Below are 20004 nucleotides of genomic sequence, written 5' to 3' on the forward strand. Positions count from 1 at the left end.
GTCTGCCAGAAGCTGGGAATGGGCGACAGGGGATGGATCACTTGGTGATTCCCTGTTCTGTTCATTCCCTCCGGGGCGCCCGGCATTGGCCACAGTCGGCAGACAGGACACTGGGCTAGATGGACCCTTGGTCTGACCCCGTCTGGCCGTTCTTATGTTCTTAAACAGTGTTTGGCATGAATTTGTCTGTACAGATTTTGTCTGTACAGAATTTGTCTGTACAGGCTTGAAATCTGCGGGTTTGGGCACTGGCTGCGGCTGGCATCCCGGGTGCCCTGCAGGCACTCAGGAGGAAGTTGAGTTGTGTGGGCGGTGGAAGGGAGGTAGCTGAGGTTGCGAAGGGGAAGTGATGGGTGGGGTGTTGAATATCAGCTGGTTATTTACCTTCTAGCGCTGCATTGTGTGCTGTGTAGCAGGTTCGGGAGGGATTGTCAGGGGGGTATGCGAAAGCAGAAGGATGGCCTGGGGGGTGGGGGCCACAGTTTAGGAGGTGACCCAGGTTCAACTCCCTACACTTCTGCAGCTGTCATTTGGGACACTGAGCACGTCATCTAGGCCCAGATTTTTACAGGGATGGAGCTGTTGCTCCGTTCCATGGTCCAAGGCCTAAGGGACTTGCTATGCCTCAGTTTCAAAAGTGACTTAGGCTCCAGGCTCTACTGGCTTCCAATGAGACTTAGCCTCTGAGATGCCTAAATCACTTTTGAAAATGGTACGTAGCCAACTAAGTCACCTAGAGCCAGATTTGTAAAGGTAACTAGGCTCCCAAAAATCCAAAGCTAGGGGATTTTCCAAAGCGCCTTGCTGGCACTGAAATCAGTGGGACTCGGGCACTTCGAAAAGCCCGACCAGGGGCCAATCTGCATCTGCAGGCACCCAGATATGGTTAAAAATGTGGCCCTTGTGAGGTGCCTCAGTCCCAATCTGTGCAATGGGGGTGGTAGCACTCCCGCTGTACCGGGGTGCGGGAGGCTAACGAGGTGGCGAGGGGCTGCGACAGGAAAGTAATGGGACCTCTCTGCTGGTGGCCTTGCCCTGAGATCAGTGACGTGAAGCCATAGTACATCTAAGGCAGTGGGGACTGTGGCCCTGTAGCCCTGAACGAATGAAGAGGTATGGGTGGTGCTAGGAAACGTCACTGCAGGGCACTGTTCTGTGCTTGTCCCTCGGACACAAAGGGAGCAGGGCACTCGGACCTCCGTGCTTCGGATCCGGTGACTCATTTCTCTCAGGAGGCTTCCAGCCGCACCGGGTCAGAGGAGAAAGCCAGTCAGCACATTGCTGTGGATGAGGTTCTCACTTCGCCTGCCAGAGAAATGCAGCTACGTCTGGGGTGCAGCATGCAGTTGCTTAGCAGTGCACAATGCAGCACTGCACACCAGTTTAGGACAGGAAGTGAAGAATGTCATATTCCATTGAAACTGGGGCAGGGGGCAGGAGAGAACGTAAGACAGGCTGTAGGGCAGGCTACTAAACCAGAGGCCTCTTCTCCTGTGAAAAGCATCCTGCATGCTTTATTATTATTTGTATTTCTGTAAAGCCTTGGAGCCCTAGTCATGGAGCAGGACCTCACTGTGCAAGGGGCTGTACAAACACAGGACAAGAGGATGGTCCCCGTCCCAAGAGGCTTACACTCTCAGTGTAAGGCAAGAGACAACAGACGGGTACAGACAGATGGGGGTGCAAGAGAACAATGCAACAGTATTGCTCAGCATGACAGGCAGGGACCTCAAATGACAAAATGACACCTCCAAGCATGGCTGGTGCATGAACCAGCCCATCGGGGAGGCTAGCCCAATGGCCCCATCCCTTCCACCCAAGGCCCCGTCCCTCCTTGCCCTCCGGAGCCCCAAGCTCCTCCCCACCTCCCCCGGCGGCTGAAGGAGCCCAGCCTGCCCGCCCCAGACACCCCAAACCCCAGGCTGCTGGCCGGCCCCACCACCGCTGCGCCGACCACCCCAACCTCCGGGCCGGCCTGAGCTGCCCCGGGCTGATGGCTGGCTCAAACCCTGGCCCGACACATGGGCTACCAGCCAGCCCGAGCTGCCCCTTGCCATCCCGGTCCCTGGCTGCCAGCCCACCCCCCAGGCCTCCAGCCGGACCAAGCCCCAAGCTCCAGGCCACCAGCTGGAGCTGACCCCCACCACCTTCAGGGAAATGAGAGCAGGGCTTCGGGGCCGAGCTTGGGCATGAGCATGGCCTGGGTTAGGGGAGGCTTAGCCTCCCCTGGCCTATGATACCAGCCGCCCATGCCTCTAAGTGCTCCCTAGCACCTCGCTGGGTCGCTGAGTCCATCCCGACTCTCAGAAGGGAATGTCACAATCTGACTCAGCAACCCCCACCACTCCGAGCTGCACCACAGGGTCCCTGGACGCCTCCCACGGGGACACCGTCCCGGCTCAACCCCGCTTCATTGCCAGCAGTCTCTGGCGCTTCTCCGTATGCGCTTCTCCTGTTGACCAGACCCAAGTGGGAGGGTGGCTTTGGCTTCCAGAACCCGGCTGCGATCGGAGCTTGGATGAGCAGAAGCTGGCTAAGGCTCCATCTGGAAAGGTCAGAGGTGATGATGCTGATTTGCTGTGGGAAAGACCTAGAGAGTCAAATTCATTGGGCCCCTAAGTCACGTAGGGTACGGCTGCAATGGAGCTGGAGCTATACGTTCCAGCTCAAGGGGACGTACCCGCACTAGGTCTGATTCGGCTACAGCGCGAAAAATACCAGGGCGACCCGTGAACAAGAGGAACGGCTCGCTGTCCTGAGTATGTACCTAGGGTCCCGGGCGGGATTTGAGGCCGCTAGCCCATCCTGCTCCTTGTACTGCTGAGCCTCCCTGTCTATTTTTAGCATGCTAGCTCCATCACACGCAGGAAACTCAACTGACACACTGGTGAGAGGGCTGCCCAGTTGCCTGGTGGACATAGCGATAAGGATGGGCTGGAACTACATTAAAACCCCCCGATGGCGGAGAAGGTTTGGGGCTAGAGTCAGAACTGAATGCTGAGTTCAGCCTAGGGCCTGCTCTCAGATTTAGATCGCAGCACAGAATCTCTGCGCCTGGAGCTGCATTCGGCTTTGATCACCCCTGTGGGTGGGGCTGCTGCATGTCCTTTTTATTTGATTCCCCTGCTTGTTCCAGCAGTCGGGTTCTTGACGTCCGGACAAGAATCGTGAGCGTTTGACTAGCCCAGGCTTCCAGGTAGCTACAAACACAAGTTAAATTTCCCATGGAAATCCATGGTTAAGAGGGAATATGTTGCAAAAATTCCCATCATTCATATATATATATAACACCTCCTAAAGGCTTCATGAAAGTCAAGTCACCTTCTGTTCCCAGCTCTGCCACTGACTTGCTGGGTAACCTTGGGCAAGTCACTGTCCTGCTGTGTGCCTCATTTTCCCCAAATGGGGGTGATGGTACTGACCTCTTTTATGAAGTGCTTTGAGATCTGCTTAGGAAAAGCGCTATAGGAGAGCCGGGTATTATTATTCTTCTGGTTTCCACTGAGCAGGGAACGAGGCAGCAGATACAGCAGTATGGAATAGCACAGCAGACCACTAGGTGACGCTAGGCCCTCAGCCATATGTAAACTGCTTGCCCAACTGCTCAAGGAAAATCCCGTTCAAGGCTGGTGGAGCAGGTAAACACACTTTAATAACAGGTTTCAGAGGAACAGCCGTGTTAGTCTGTATTCGCAAAAAGAAAAGGAGTACTTGTGGCACCTTAGAGACTAACCAATTCATGCTCATGCTCAAATGAATTGGTTAGTCTCTAAGGTGCCACAAGTACTCCTTTTCTTTTTACACTTTAATAACACGTGGCAGAAGAGTAACTCACAGCATGGGCAATGGAGAACAGAGATCTGCCCAGGGAGCTGAACCCAGATAGATCTGCTCTGCAAAATGGACATGAAGGGTCAGGTTTGGCTCTCAGAGACACCCGGCTACATCCCAGTCACTGAAATCAGTGGAGCGGCTCCAGATTTGCAGCAGCGTGTCTGATCTGTACCAGGCCAGTGTACCTCCATTGGTAGCCCTGGATTTGCATTTGTGTAACTGAAGATCTGAACCGGGTCCAGCCACTTCCATTGGTGCCAGGCCCTGCCCGACACCCCTATTCTGTCCTAACAGGGCAGTGTCCTCTGCCACCCTCGCCGAGCTCGGCCCGAGGAGCGTTTGCATGCCCTTAGCTGCATGATCAACACAAGAGCCCTCCCCAACACACTGACATCCAGACAAAATCATCATTAGCGGAGTGCGAACGGCTGGCATATCCCAGAAACTAATTAGCCACTATAAATAAAGCCATTATCACTGCCAGTCTGTAGGCAATAAGGGACTTTTTCTCCACTTTGATCATGCCCCGATGAGAGTCCTACCTGAGAATTAAATCCCAGAAGGGGGCAGGAGGCAGATACAGTTGTTACCGTTATTATCAAAGGGTGAAATTGTTATATTTGGCTCTACACCTGCTTAATTATATAGAACCTCTACTGAATTGCATGCTGCACAGCCGGCGAACCTGTCGCATCCCTTGCCGTGCGCACCCTCCTGTCTGGTTTTTCTACAGCACTCGTCAGCAGAGGAGCTGAGCTTTGAGACCCTCTGATGAAAGGTGCTAGGGAAGCTCAAATATCAATTCACACAATTAGTAATGGTTGGTTTCAGAGGAGCAGCCGTGTTAGTCTGTATCCGCAAAAAGAACAGGAGGACTTGTGGCACCTTAGAGACTAACCAATTTATTAGAGCATAAGCTTTCGTGAGCTACAGCTCACTTCATCGGAGTGCTAAGAATACGGCCTGTTAAGAATATAGATTGTGGGTCTCTTGCTCGCGCAAAGGCAGTTTGTTTCTCTCATATTATTTCCACCAGCAAGAATTGCTCTGTGACCAGGGCCGTGCTTAGGCGTACGCAGCATACCGGGCTGCGTAGGGCACCAAAAAATTTGGGGCACCCCTGGGTCTTCATGTCCACCCTCTCCCCTTCTTCCTATCCCTCTTCTGACCCTTCCTGCAGGCTCCCATCACAGCTGGCTGGTGTAGCCTGGCGAGTCTTCCTCCGGAGGGGATCTAGTAACTTACAAGTGAAAAAGCCTCCAGCCTGCCAGCCCTATTAGCACACCACTGACACTGGTAAAGAGCCATTCACTGGTAATGAAGCCACTTAACAGGCATTTGCCAACCCCCAGGTATAGACGGTCAGTTTCTGAACGTACTGACAAAAGCGGTTGTGCGTTACTGTAGTGCTTGGACATAGAGTTTTTGAAATAAATCCTTCAAAAGACCACCCCCATCTAAAATACACATTTTCATTTGAATTACGATAGTACAAAAAACTTGCTTCCAAAGTCTTCCTGTCCTTTCTGTCCATCCCTTTCTCCCTTCACCCCGCTCTTGAAGACAGCCCTTAAAGGGACAACACCAGTTTCCTGCCAGATAGCTGGACAAACGAGTTTCCCTTTCTTTACTTCTGACTATTTGATGAACTAGTTTTAAGAGAACCCTCCAGCAAAATCAGTAATTAGCAAGATATAAAATCCTTTGTTATGCCTAAAATCTTTGGAAACATATTTTTAAAGGTTTCAGAGGAGCAGCCGTGTTAGTCTGTATTCGCAAAAAGAAAAGGAGGACTTGTGGCACCTTAGAGACTAACCAATTTCTTTGAGCATGAGCTTTCGTGAGCTACAGCTCACTTCATTGGATGCATTCAGTGGAAAATATAGTGGGGAAATTCAAAGTTGGTGAAATTTCATAAACATGTCTCTTGTTATGGAGATCACACAAAGCAAATGAGTGTTCCCTTTTTCAAAAAGCAGGGAACATTGTTATGAACACACTAAACCTCTGTGACTGATTCATTTTAAATAATGTCTTTGTTTCAGTGAGTTAGATATGTAGTCATCTGGAATGATTCCTTTCTGAAGGCTTAAGAGTACATTTAAAATAGAAAATCAGCTTAAAAATACTAATTAAGAAAAAGTAAAACAGAGAAGATGTGCCTCGTGTATCCCACGACATTTCATGTTGGATTCAGCAGGGCAGCTGACTCGCCCTTACCACAGAGTTTTTGCAAATCTAACAAATTTCAGGGTATATCAAAATACCGGTGACCGACATTTTTTATTCCTAAATTTTGTGCTTTTAATTAGGTACCTTCTGCGTGTCCAGTCTTCACCTTCCGGCGCGCCATGGAAAACATGCTCCATTGTCTTTTGAAAAAAACACTCTCCTGCAATTTCTTTCTAATGTCCTTTGCTTCATTTGGGTTCAGGGATTTGCCTGGAAGGGGGCGAGCAGGGAGGGGGAGGGAAGAGAGGAGGGAGACAGTGGGGAGAGGGCGGGGCCTGGGCAAAGTGGGGGCGGGGCCTGGGGCAGAGCAGGGTGGAATATGGGCGGGGCCACAGGCAGAAGAGAAGGGCTGGGGACCGAGCCTCCCCAGCCGGCAGCTTCACCCAGTGCCCGGGACAGCAGGTAAGAGCGGGTCGGCTCCCGTACACCCAGTGCACGCTGCAGCCTCCTTAGGCAGGGGCTGTATTTACAGAGCCGAATGCTCCAGCACCGTGCGCTCTGCGGGGAACTGAGACTGTGCGCCGGTCTGAGGCTCGGTACCCCTTGCTGCCTCGTCCTCCCCCCAGGCCGCGAGCCGGGCTGCTGTCAGGCACAGGGGCACCAGTTTGATAATACTGCGCAGGGCTCCATAAACCCGAAGGATGGCCCTGTCTGCGACTCTATGTAATGCTCTGGATGGACTTCTTAACCCAGACCGATCCATGGTTATCTCGGAGGTCCTGCCGTACTGGATGCCATTTTTATTTGTCATCATTTTATGGACAAGCTTAATAACATCAGAGCTGCTTGTGCAGCCAGGCAGTCCCCCGCCTGCTCTCTGGCCGGTCCCGAGCATTACGTACCCTCTGATGACAGGAAAGAGCTGCATTCTGTCTCTGAGAGCCAATGGAGCCCTTACGGGGGCTGCAGGTGTGTCACCTGAGCCATGGTGGAGGGCGGCATTGAGGCTGCAGAGCAGAGCCCGCTCCCGTCCCGCCCCACAATACCCACTCCCAATCCCACCTGCTCCCGCACCGTTTCTTGATTTTTTATCCCACTCCTGCTATTATGCCAGCAGGTCCTGTGGGACCTGTGGAATCCCAGACCCTCTAAAATTGTCCCAGCAACGGCTGCATGTGCTGCAGTCAGCAGATGTCTCCCCACCGGCACCCACCCACTCCCTGCACTCCGCGCTGGGCTCTGACGGTAAGAGCCAGGCGGGGAGCTGCGAGAAACCGCGGCAGGGATCCTCCACCTGCCCTGGGTAGAGGGGCTGGGGGGGGGGGTCAGGGGCACTGGGCAGGGGGCTGCTTGGGCCCCATGTCCAGGGCAAGTGGAGGGTCTGCTGCAGCTGCCTACAGCGGCCTCCCTGGCTCTTACCGTGGCTGGGCTGCAGCTCCGAGCCGCCCTCCCGGCCCGAGCCGGGTCAGGGAGAGCCGTGCTGGCTGCTGTGGGGAGCCTGGGTTCCTCCACCTGTCCTGGGCGAAGGGGCCAGGGGACAGGGATACTGAATGGGGAGGCTGGGGGCGGGCAGGGACACTGATGGCCACACAGCTGCCAGCGCGGCTCTCCCAGAATTGGCTCTAGCGGGGGTGGGGGGGCTTGGAGCCATAGCCCAGCCACGCTAAGAGCAGGGCAGGCAGCTATGGGGAGCCGCACCAGACCCTCCACCTGCCCTGGGCGGCGGGGGGGGGGGGCGGGCAAGCAGCCCCCAGGCAGCTCCACAGGTCTCCCCCCACCCCCACCAGCTCCGTTTCCATGGCTCTGTTCTGAACTAGCTCGTTCCTGAGATGAGAACCCTACCGTTCCTGCTGCCTTCTCCCCAGTGCTTGTTTCCACCCTTGCATTATTCTTCTTACCTCTTTCCTGTCTGTCTAAGACAAGTCCGGCTTACCCAGCTTGACCCGATCGACAGTCAACCTGTGGAACTCTTTGCCAGAGGATTAATAAGACTGGGACTTCTCAGCTTGGAAAAGAGACGACTAAGGGGGCAGACGACTGAAGTCTATAAAATCATGACTAGTGTGGAGAAAATAAATAAGGAAGTTATTTACTCCTTCTCATAACACAAGAACTAGGCAGCAGGTTTAAAACAAACAAAAGGAAGTATTTTTTCACACAACGCACAGTCAACCTGTGGAACTCCTTGCCAGAGGATGTTGTGAAGGCCAAGACTATAACGGGATTCAAAAGGGAGCTAGATAGATTCATGGAGGAAAGGTCCATCAATGGCTATTAGCCAGGATGGGCAGGGATGGTGTCCCTAGCCTCTGTTTGCCAGAAGCTGGGAATGGGTGACAGGGGATGGATCGCTTGATGATCACCTGTTCTGTTCATTCCCTCTGGAGCATCAGGCATCAGCCACTGTCGGAAGACAGGACACTGGGCTAGATGGACCTTTGCTCTGACCCAGTCTGGCCGTTCTTATGTTCTATGACCCTTGCAGTACAGTGACCAGTGTGGTGGGGGCACCCTGTTTGCTAAACTGTCCCCAAACTCCACCCAAGAACCCCACTCAGTCCAGACCCCTTGGTTCCCTTCCACAGCCCTTGGACAGGGCAGGAATAGACTCAGGAATAAATAGCACAGGATGTCAGAGCTGCCACTTCCCACTGACTTTTCCCTAATAAAGGCATTTAATGCTTTTGAGAGACTTCCAGCCCAGGGTTAATCCCCGACTCACAGTGGGGCTGAGCACTCACAGTCCCAGCTGCATTCCATGGGAGCTACAGATGCTCAGCACCTTTGTGAAACCCAGATGCCCACCTATGACAGTTCCCATCCCGGCCAACCACAGAGATCGACCCAGGGACCTCCACGGTTGAGATCATGAATGGCTGAAGCTTGTGGTAACCAGCCAGGCTCTCAAGCTGAGAGCTGTAACAGACCCATATCCCAGGGATAGTCAATTTTTTTGTCAAGGTCCAAATTTCTTGCTCATGGTATAGTCATGGTTCAGACTCCAGAGAAAATTATTTTTAAAATAATCATAGAATCATAGAATATAAGGGTTGGAAGGGACCCCAGAAGGTCATCTAGTCCAACCCCCTGCTCGAAGCAGGACCAAATCCCAGTTAAATCATCCCAGCCAGGGCTTTGTCAAGCCTGACCGTAAAAACCTCTAAGGAAGGAGATTCTACCACCTCCCTAGGTAACGCATTCCAGTGTTTCACCACCCTCTTAGTGAAAAAGTTTTTCCTAATATCCAATCTAAACCTCCCCCACTGCAACTTGAGACCATTACTCCTCGTTCTGTCATCTGCTGCCACTGAGAACAGTCTAGAGCCATCCTCTTTGGAACCCCCTTTCAGGGAGTTGAAAGCAGCTATCAAATCCCCCCTCATTCTTCTCTTCTGCAGGCTAAACAATCCCAGCTCCCTCAGCCTCTCCTCATAACTCATGTGTTCCAGACCCCTAATCATTTTTGTTGCCCTTCGCTGGACTCTCTCCAATTTATCCACATCCTTCTTGAAGTGTGGGGCCCAAAACTGGACACAGTACTCCAGATGAGGCCTCACCAATGTCCAATAGAGGGGAACGATCACGTCCCTCGATCTGCTCGCTATGCCCCTACTTATACAATAACAATAATAATGAGTAAATAAAAAGATTTTGAGGTTCAAAAACATCTGGTGGTCCCGATTTGGCTCACAGTCCGCCTATTGACTACCCTGCCCATATCCTCTGTGGATGAGGTGGGGGAGGGGAGTGGGGATGTGTCCTACGCCCGCACCAGGTAGTTACATGCACACATATCAAAAACAGGTGCATGGGGAGCCGAAATGGCTTCCTTCACGGTCTCCCTCCCACATCAGGCGAGCCATATTTTGGTCCTGCATGCACATTATTTCGTGCCACTATCAGATATTTTGAAATTGCCTCAGGGTTTGGGGCTGCAATCCAGTCCCTGCTTGGCAGGTAGAGGGATGCTAACCAGCGCTTGCTGTGATAATCCTCCTGGATAGGTTGCATTGTGACTCCGTCTCTGGAATCGCTCCGGCATGTTTTAATCATTCCATTATGGAAGAGCCAGACCTTGGCAGCTGCTGGCATCTCATTTTCAGCCAGCTTCTCATTTGTGTTTTTCTGTCAAAGGTTCTTGAAAAGACTGAATAATCAATCAGCTGCCCTTTACCTTCCTCGTGGTTTAAATCCACATTTCAGTCTGCTTTTAAAATCCATCATATGGCAGCAGAGAAACTGGACTTGCACGAGTACAGCATTATTGATTGGCCACAGCAATTTCAGGTTCCCTTCCCTCCCCTAGTTCCTGTGGATTTCTGAAAGGAAGGCAATCAGTCTAATGGTTATACCACACAGACCTGGGCAGCCAGAGCTCCTGGGTTCTCTTTCCAGCTCCTTTTGTGCTCCAGCTCCTTACCTAGTGTTCACTCACTCTGGGTGCAATGGGAGCTGCAGGGGGGCACAGCACCCCAGACAGATGCTTTTGAAAATATTGGCCTTGAATTCTCTGTGCCCCAGTGTCCTTCATATGTAAAATGGGGCTAGTGAAACTTCCCTACTCCCCTGCAGGATTAAATCATTTATATCTTCAAAGTGCTTTGACAACCTCACATAAAGGCAGAGCTGCATGAGCCTCTTCTTCTGGTTTCATCTCATATGGGATCTAACCCCCATTTTGTTTTGTTTTGAGTGAACTGAAAATCTTGCAGCCAGATGGCTAAAACCGCCCCATTTCACCTGGTTTGGGGCCAAAATCAAGCAAAGGCACAGAATCCCACCATGGTTTCCACCTGGATCAGCTCCTCCTTTAATCATGGCAGGGTTTGTTTCAGTCCTAGCCCGGTTCCCCCCGAGTTTCTAATGGAACCTGAGATCTGGTGAATTTCATCTTGGATTCAGGGCTCAGCACAGAAGTTTCATATTGCTTTGCTGCTAAGTGTATGGTTTTTCCAGGTGGCATTTGATGCTATTGATTAGCGCTGGCTGAATGACTCATTAGGAATATTCACCACTGAGTTCTCTCTTTTCTAGGCAGCAAATGGACCCCGATTTCTATGAATCTAGAGGTGAAGATTCACTGAATTATTTACACAAACAGATTTCATCCACTGCATCCTTCATGACCTGTTTGGTTCAGCTCGGAACGATCTGTGGGGCATGATTGGTCACTTGAGTCACATGGTGTCATTTCTCCTCCCTGGCCCCTTGACTTGCCGAATGGAATTTCAGCCTTGATAAAATCCAGGAGACTTTGGGGATCTGTGAACATTTTCATGGATGCCCAGCAGCTGTCCAAAATGACTAACAACAGCTCCCCATGAGCCACTTGGAACCAAACTGAGTGTTAATCTACTGAGCCAGTCTTTGTTAAAAATGTAACCAGCTCTGTCATGGCTCATGAGATTCAGCCACACTTCTACTGTCAGTGGTAGGTCAGACTGGCTGGCCGATTGCACCGTCCTGGCTTGAGGAGTTGTGTCTGATGGTGAGTGTTCCCCTGGGGTGCAGTTCTCAGACGATGGCCTCTGGACTGAGTGGCTGGTAGAAATGCAATGAAACCTTGCGAGAACCAGCTACCGCTTGGCAGAATGCACTGCACGGTCAGGACGCGCTTCAGAGATACAGTCTAAGACACATCAAGGTTCAGCCTGAGACACAGCCCGGCCAGCTGATTGCAATTCCCTTTCTGTGGGAGCCCCGGCCTCTGGGATTTATGGGTTGTAGTTTGTAGAGAAATTGGCAGCTCACAGTGCTCACAGATAATTGCGCTTTTGCAGCTGATGCGGCCCTTTTTAAAAGCCTGTTCCTGCAGCCGTTGGAGTCTGGGACAAAACTCTCATTAACTTCTGTGGGAGCAGGAAGCACGCTGAGGCCCCAAGCCCTTAAGCATGTGCATAACTTTAAGCACAGGAATAGTTCCCTGGTGAGTGAACCGACTGGCCCCAGGCATACAGAGGCAGGATTAGAAATCAGCAGTTCCCAGCTCCCGGCCCTTGGCTTGTGACAAGGTGACCAGACGTCCTGTTTTCAAAGGGACAGTCCCGCAATTAGGCTCCCCTGCAGGTGTCCTGACTTTTTCTTAAAAATGGGCAAATTGTCCCATATTTTCTGTCTCCCCCACATCAGTACTGGCAGGTCCTGCTACTGGCTGGATCCCTGCTCGCCAGCTGCCCGCCTACCAGCGGTGAGTGGTGGGGTCCAGTGGCCAACAATGGGGGTGGCGTGCCAGGCTGGTGGCAGGGCAAAGCTGCAGTGTGCAGGGCCGGCCGCTCTCCCTGCCGGTCCATCAGGGCTGTGTGCTGGCTCTTGGTCTCGTTTCCGACCGGCACTGGCTGCGTGCTGCGGTGGCTGGTGAGTGCAGGGAGGTGCCGGCCGGTTACTTGTCACCTCTGCTGCCACCCTTCAGCCCTTTACGTGCTCCCCCTCTGGCTGTCCTCTCCCTGCTTTGCCCTTCGCCCCCTCCCCAGCCCCGCTGCTGCTCCGTATCCCCCCGTTTAGTGTGCGGAGAGCCAGCCCCTAGCCGGCGCGCCCAGCTCACCAAAAGCCTGGCTGGCAGGCTCCGTCCTTCCCCCACCGCCTCTGGCTGGGCGGGTGCCCCGGGAAGGCCCAAGACCCTCTGGCCCGGGACACTGGCCAGGAGGAGCCGAGCCCTCCCTGTGCCGAAGCCCCACCCAGCGCTGGCCCGGGGAAGCCTCTCGGCCCCTCAGCTAAGCTCTGGAGTGGCGGGGGAGGGGAGGATTTCTAGCCTGCTTGTGCCCCAACCCTGCAGGCTCCACAGCAGCCCCCCGGGCAGGGGCTTAGCACCCTCTTCACCTCCCCACCGACCAGTGCGGGGCTGCTCCATCCCCTGCTGAGCCACCGCTCTGGCCGGGTTCGCTGAAGCCCCTGCAGTCAGGTTCCCTGGACCGTGGTGCACAATGCATCCTTGGGGCCCAACCCCTTCCTGCCCGTGTTGTAGCCGGGGGGCAGGAGGCAGGTGGGTTCTGTCGGTGGCCAGCAGCAGCCTGGAGGTGTTAGCTGCCTTTCGGCACTGTGCGGGCAGGAAGGGACAAGCTGCTTCCAGCCCCAGGGGGTGGGCGGGGGAAGAGATGAGCTCTGCAAAGTTTCAGAGTAACAGCCGTGTTAGTCTGTATTCGCAAAAAGAAAAGGAGGACTCCTGGCACCTTAGAGACTAACCAATTTATTTGAGCATGAGCTTTTGTGAGCTACAGCTCACTTCATCGATGAAGTGAGCTGTAGCTCACAAAAGCTCATGCTCAAATAAATTGGTTAGTCTCTAAGGTGCCACGAGCTCTGCAAAGACACAGGCCAGGTCATCCCTTTCCCCCCACCTCCCCTGCAGCTGAAAGCAGCTCCTGCCCCTTCCCTCCCACACAGTGCAGAATGGCTGCTGCTGGACCCATTCTGGTGTGAACCCTGGCAGAAATCTGGGGAGGGGGGACATGTGACCCTGCGTGTCCCCCACCATGAGTTGCCTCGGGAAGATGTGGCAGCAGGTACCAGGAGAGGTGGGTCTGTCCCGGGGGCCCAGCCAGGCATGGAGGGTGGAGAGCGCCGGGCAGTGAGGGTCGTGTGAGAGAGGTGTACGGGAATATGTGTGTGTCACCTCTCCCGTGATAAAATTCTCCCAGAGCACACGTTCTGGCCATCTGATCCTTCGTTGGATAAGCCTGAGCGTATTTAGTGAAATGATCAGTCACCACAAAAATATTCTTAGTGCCGGAAGCATCTGGCTCTAAGGTTAAAAAGTCTATGCAAACCAGTTCCAGAGGAGCATATAATATAATGTTCATAAGATTGGCAGCTTTTTCCACTCTAGCTTTTCTTCTAATACAGCGCTCACAGTCTTGGCATTTTATTTCTACTGCTTTGGTCATTCTAGGCCAATAAAATCGGTCTCTAGCTAATTCCAAAGTTCTCTCAGTCCCAAGACAACCCATTTCATCATGGATGCCTTCTAGTGCTCTATCCCGATGTGTATAGGGATTATTCTCTCATTGCCGTTGTGCTTTCCGGTACAAGACCCCATTTGAAATGAAAAGTTTGGACCACTCCCATAAATATAACCGAGTCTCATATTCCTCCTTCTTTTCCTCCTCCGGCTTTGGTCTATAACCTGCCTCTAGGAAGTGAATCACACAGGCTATATCAGGGATCAGCAACCTTTGGTACACGGCCCGCCAGGGTAAGCCCCGTGGCAGGCCGGGCTGGTTTGTTTACCTGCCGCATCTGCAGGTTCAGCCGGTCACAGCTCCCACTGGCCACGGTTCACCGCTCCAAGCCAGTGGAGGCTGTGAGAAGTGGTGGCCAGCACATCCTTCGGCCCATGCCGCTTCCCGCAGTCCCCGTTGGCCTAGCGCAACAATTTATGTTCCGCTCAAAAGTCAACATGGTTTCTGTAAAGTGAGATCATGTCTTACTGATCTATTCGACTTCTTTGAGGGGGTCAACAAACATGTGGACAAGGGGGATCCCAGGGATGTAGTGTCCTTAGATTTCCAGAAAGCCTTTGACAAGGTCCCTCACCAAAGGCTCTTACGTAAATTAAGTTGTCATGGGAAAAAAGGGAAGATCCTTTCATGGTTTGAGAACTGGTTAAAAGACAGGGAACAAAGGGTAGGAATAAATGGTAAATTTGCCGAATGGAGAGGGGTGTTCCCCAAGGGTCAGTCCTAGGACCAATCCTATTCAACTTATTCACAAATGATCTGGAGAAAGGGGTAAACAGTGAGGTGGCAAAGTTTGCAGATGATACTAAACTGCTCAGGATAGTTAAGACCAAAGCAGACTGTGAAGAACTTCAAAAAGATCTCACAAAACTAAGTGATTGGGCAACAACATGGCAAATGAAATTGCATGTGGATAAATGTAAAGTAATGCACATTGGAAAAAATAACCCCAACTATACATGCAATATGATGGGGGCTAATTTAGCTACAAGAAATCAGGAGAAAGATCTTGGAGTCATGGTGGAGAGTTCTCTGAAGACGTCCATGCGGTGTGCAGCGGCAGTCAGAAAAGCAAACAGCTGTCCCTGGAATACCATGCGGTCACCGAGAAAGAGCATCGGCATCAAGACTGGCATTTCCAGATTTATAAATGATATCAAAGTTATATAGTGACAAGGCTGTAGGGTGCCCAGATAGCAAGTATGAAAAATCGGAACAGTGTGTGTGTGTGTGTGTGTGGGTGGGTAATAGGCACCTATATAAGAAAAAGCCTCAAATATCAGGACTGTCCCTATAAAATCAGGACCTCGGGTCACCCTACGGGGCTGCCACCCATCTATGGCCAGCCGCATCCAACTTTGCAGTCTTCAGGATGTAAGTAAGAGGGTCGTTATCAGTCATTACTTTAAATTGGGCTCCATACAGGAAATCATGGAACTTATCACAAAACGCCCACTTCAAGGCTAGAAATTCTAACTTGTGAACTGGATAATTGCGTTCACTATTGCTCAATCCTCTACTGGCATCAGCGATAACTCGTGGCTTCCCATTAGTCCTGTATTTGATACAAAGCTGCACCTAACCCAGTAGTACTGGCATCAGTATGAAGAATATATGGTAGCCTCCAATTAGCAAACCCAAGGAGGAGTACAGTAGTCAGCTTTTGTTTCAAGGTTTCAAAGGCCTCTTGGCAAGCTGCATCCAATCTACTCTCAAGTGGCTGTTTTCTATTCCATCTACTTCCTTTAGGGCCACCAGCAAGAAGAGAATTCAAAGGTTTTGCAATAATAGAATACCTCGCTACAAATCGTCGGTAATAACCAGCAAATCCTAAGAATTTACGAAGTTCTCTGAGAGTAGTTGGAACTGGCCAAGTGATGATAGCATCAGTTTTCTCTTTATCTGGACAGATCCCATCTTGAGAAATGATATGACTGAGATATTTCACTGAAGTTTGAAATAATTTACACTTTGATGGTGCAAGTTTTAAACCATATTCCTGAAGTCTTCTCAAAACTTGTAGGAGACATTCCTCATGTTCTTCCAACGTGGTTGAAAATATGATTAAGTCATCCAAGAATGCTACAACTTCTGTGAGATTCATACCAGACATAACACGTTCCATCATTCGTTGGAAAGTAGCTGGAGCATTAGTCAGACCTTGAGGCATCATTTTGAATTGCCAATTACCAAACGGTGTAGTGAAGGCTGTCTTCAGACAGTCAGTCGGCTCTACTGGAGCTTGATAGTATCCACTCTTTAGATCCAATATAGAAAACCATTTAGGTCCTGCCAATAAGGCAAAGGTTTCTTCTGTCCTGGGTAATGGATAGGCAACCTTTCTGGTTATGCTGTTCAGTTTTCTATAATCCACCACCGTCCTAAGAGCTCCAGTCTTCTTACACACCAACACCACAGGTGATGCATATGGGTTACATGTTTCCTGAATCACTCCAAGGGCCACCAACTCACATAGATGCTGACGTCGATCTTCAAAATCTGAGGGTGAAACCCTTCTAGTTCTTTAAAAGGAGATTATTTGTGAATTCAATGTGATGTGTCACTCCTGAAACTCTTCCAAAGTCTAGATCATGAACAGCAAAAGCCTTATAAGCTTCCTTCCTTAAGTCTCAGCAATCCTTTTCTTCTCAGCAGCACTGAGAGCTGATCCTTCAGAGCTGAGTGGCAGTATGACACCATCTCTCTCTTCAGTCGCAGCTGCTGAAACCTGGGTTGGCACTGGTTTTATCCACTCAACTGCTTGCCCCTTCCCAATGTCAGTGAGGTTTCAATATGACATCCTTCCTTGTTAAGGTTTTGACATGTACTCCTATTCTCACACTGGAGCCAGTGATTTTAACAAATTGAGGAAGAACCGCTAGCCCACCGTCAGCTTCTTGCTGTAACCTCTGACTGAGTAAAAATTGATTATAAGTTTCAGCCCACTCATTTGGTAATGAAATCCCACTTACGAATTCAGACCATTGGTGCCTATGAGCGTTGACACTTGTTGATTCACACGTTAGTCTGGACAAACGCAGACTGGTACCTCATGTTGTTTGTTAGTCCCAGACACAAACTTTGGGAATCGTATCTTCAAGGTTATATATCCCAGGTATGGAACCATTTGCCCTCCTGCCCCTTCTATCTGAAGTATACTGCCAATTGACTGTAACTTTCGATACGATAAATGCTCATTATAGACCGTTTCACATATGCAAATAACTTGAGAACCAGTATCTATTAGGCAGGTACTCCTTACTCCACCTAGGTATACATAGCCATGACAAGCAGGTCCCACTAACTGCTGGATGGCCTCACTGACACCCATTTGGGTAACATCTGTCTCCTGAACCCATTGACTAGCAGCCTTGCTCTGAGAGTTGTTAGTTTCTTTTCTTCCTGGCTCAAACTTGCTCTGATTTGAATGTGTACCAGTCAGCTGCTCATGTATTACATTGGGGTTAGGAGAATTCTGACATTCATTCTGAAAATGTCCTATTTGCCCACATTTAAAACATAAAGTATTTCTTCTGTTAAATCTTGGTATTGCTTGTTTATTAAATTCTTTGGGTCTTTGAGGAGTAAATTGTGTGTCTGAAATGGACGTTTCAGAACTTGGCTGGGTCAACTGCAGTCCTAGCAACTGCTGCTCACCCTGCAGATATTTCTCCTTCCAGTCTAGTGCAGTGACTTCTTCATGGAAGGATTTTCATATGCCTTTATCAACTGCAAACTACTCCTACTCAATGGCCTTCCTTTTTCTTCTAGTTCTTGTTGAAGTTTTCTCTTCTGTTTATCAGAGTGCTCCCTTTCAATGGATCTCACCTCAAAAAGGAGTGTGGTGTAAGAGATGCTCTTTTTTCTACCACTACAATTAATCCCTTTTAATAAGAGTGTATTTAATAAGGATTCATGCCAACAACCACGGAAAAATTGATCTTGTATACAAGAGTCCAATTCAGTATCTTTTACCCCACCAGCCTCCAAAATTTCTTGGGCTAATGTGTGTAGTGTAGTCAGCTACACAGAAGGTGGTTCTCTAGTGTGTTGGTGGGTCTCAGAAAATTGAGCCTTAAGCTCAATATGACACTTCCATATGCCTTCTCTAAAATATCAAAGCATTCTACAGCAGATGCCTTGCTACCAGCTCCTAAGGCCACCTTCAATGCTGGGGGTAATAAACTTTCGATCATCTTCTTTCTTTTGACTTTGTCAGAAATCTTACTGTCTTCCATCATCTTTTTGGCTTGTGCTCGCCAAGCAGGATAATCTACTTCTCCATTGGGTCTGGGTGAATGACCCAAAAAACATTTCAATTTAAATTTCACATCAGTCACAGTTTCATTGGCAGATTTCAGCACTCTCTCTAACAAAAGATGTTGCATGTCAGGAGGGAGACTCACAGCAGGAGTAAAGGCTTCTACTGGACCTCGGTCTATAATTGGTGTAGCATCTGTTAACCACCTAGTCTGTCTGTCACTGATGGGTGTAACCACAGCCTGTGTCTCAGTCTTGAACCCTCTGTCAGAATGCACAGAATATCCCTGATTCCTTCAAATTCACAGAGAATCATGTTTTTGTTCTCCCTTCACCCACCTCATATTAGTCACATGACCAAAGATTCTAACAGCCCTCTTAATTTCTGCTGTACTATCAACAGGGGACACATCACTGACCAAAATGGTCCCATAGGGATCTAACCCTAACTGTGTGCAAGTTTCCATGATCTTAATAATATTAACACAGTGCACAAATTCAATAATATTCAATAACACCAGATTCTTTTATAACTAGCTGCTGCAATATTCCTCAAAAGAATTCAGAGGTGAGCTCTGAGCAATCCTCAAGTCCCTGTCTGTTCGGGCATCAATTTGTAACCTTTGGGTGGGCTAGAGTTCACTTCATTTTCCATCTCCGATGCCGTAAAAAACAACCCAGCTCCTATAGAAAGTAGCTGGAGACCAGAGTTCAAGCTCTAAGGATTTTCAGCACAGGTCAACCTCCCCACATTCCCCACAAAGAACGAAAGAAATTAATTTAATTAAATAACTTCATAACATCTTATGATAAAGAAACAAAGAATTTTAACAACGTAACATGGCTATTTTATAATCCACAGACATTATCTTCACAGTTATACATAAACAAAAATAAAGAAAACAAATTAAAACCTGAACAGTGCAGTCCCCACAGAAACACAGGGAGAGGAAACTGAAAGTTCCCAGTCACCTAGCCAGTCAGCGAACTGATTAACCAACCACCCAGTTACGTGTACAGATTTCAAGAAACCCCTGTTACAAGAAAATACAAACCTGAGAATAGCAAACTAGAAATGACTCTTTCCCCATTACTACCGTTAAAGAACAGCTGGTGGCTCAGGCTAGTTCAGACAATGTAACTAGAACAGTTTGGCTAAAATCAAAACCACATTCAAACATACAATTAAAATAGAAGTTATTTTCCCCTCCCAATTTCCCATGCTATAATTAGCATTGCCCAGGCTTCCCTGTTAGAGGGTATATAATATCACTAACCTGCTGCAAAATGCTTCAGAGTTCAGGACACCAGCCTGCTTCCTGCCCCTGGGCTCAGCTTCTCTCAGCTCACCCAGGGCACATGGTCCCCTGCAAAGCAGCTGCCCTGTCTGCTCGCCCTCCTGGAGTCTGACCCCAGCCACAGGGACTCTATTGGAGCAGACCCAAAACTAACACCCCCAATTCCAGAAGCTTCTGGATGTGGATTGCTTAATCTGTCTAGCAACAATGACCCAGACACAACTCACTCCCACCACCCCGCAATGGGTCTCTTAAAGAGATATCTCCCTATTAGGCACATGGGTTACATACGCAGGATTTCTTTTTAACCAGGGCTGAGTTAATTTGATGTTAACTTGAACGTTTGTACTGCATAGTTCTGATTGATTGCCGTTGAACTCGCTTGAATACGAGTAATTTTACCAGATGTCCCGTATTCAGCATAGAGCAATATGGTCACCCTAGTTTGTGATGTTCTGGCTTCCAGAATTGTAGGGCAAATCCAACGG

At 49.9% G+C, this 20004-nt stretch overlaps 1 protein-coding gene across 2 annotated transcripts in view; it reads right to left on the bottom strand.

Moving 5' to 3' along the window:
• Positions 1 to 19705, bottom strand: part of LOC125635158 (C-type lectin domain family 4 member F-like) — a 45164-nt gene extending 25459 nt beyond the window's left edge. The window contains exon 1 of one of the 2 annotated variants that reach the window (XM_048846467.2): positions 19496 to 19705. The gene's annotated coding sequence lies outside the window, so the exon portion shown is untranslated. Of the gene's footprint in view, positions 1 to 7904; positions 8059 to 19495 lie in introns of those variants that run through there. The other variant, XM_048846469.2, reaches the window with a different exon arrangement.
• Positions 19706 to 20004: the final 299 nt, after the last annotated feature.

Source organism: Caretta caretta, chromosome 4 (assembly GCF_965140235.1).
Source record: "Caretta caretta isolate rCarCar2 chromosome 4, rCarCar1.hap1, whole genome shotgun sequence".
Classification (NCBI taxonomy): Eukaryota; Metazoa; Chordata; order Testudines; family Cheloniidae; genus Caretta; species Caretta caretta.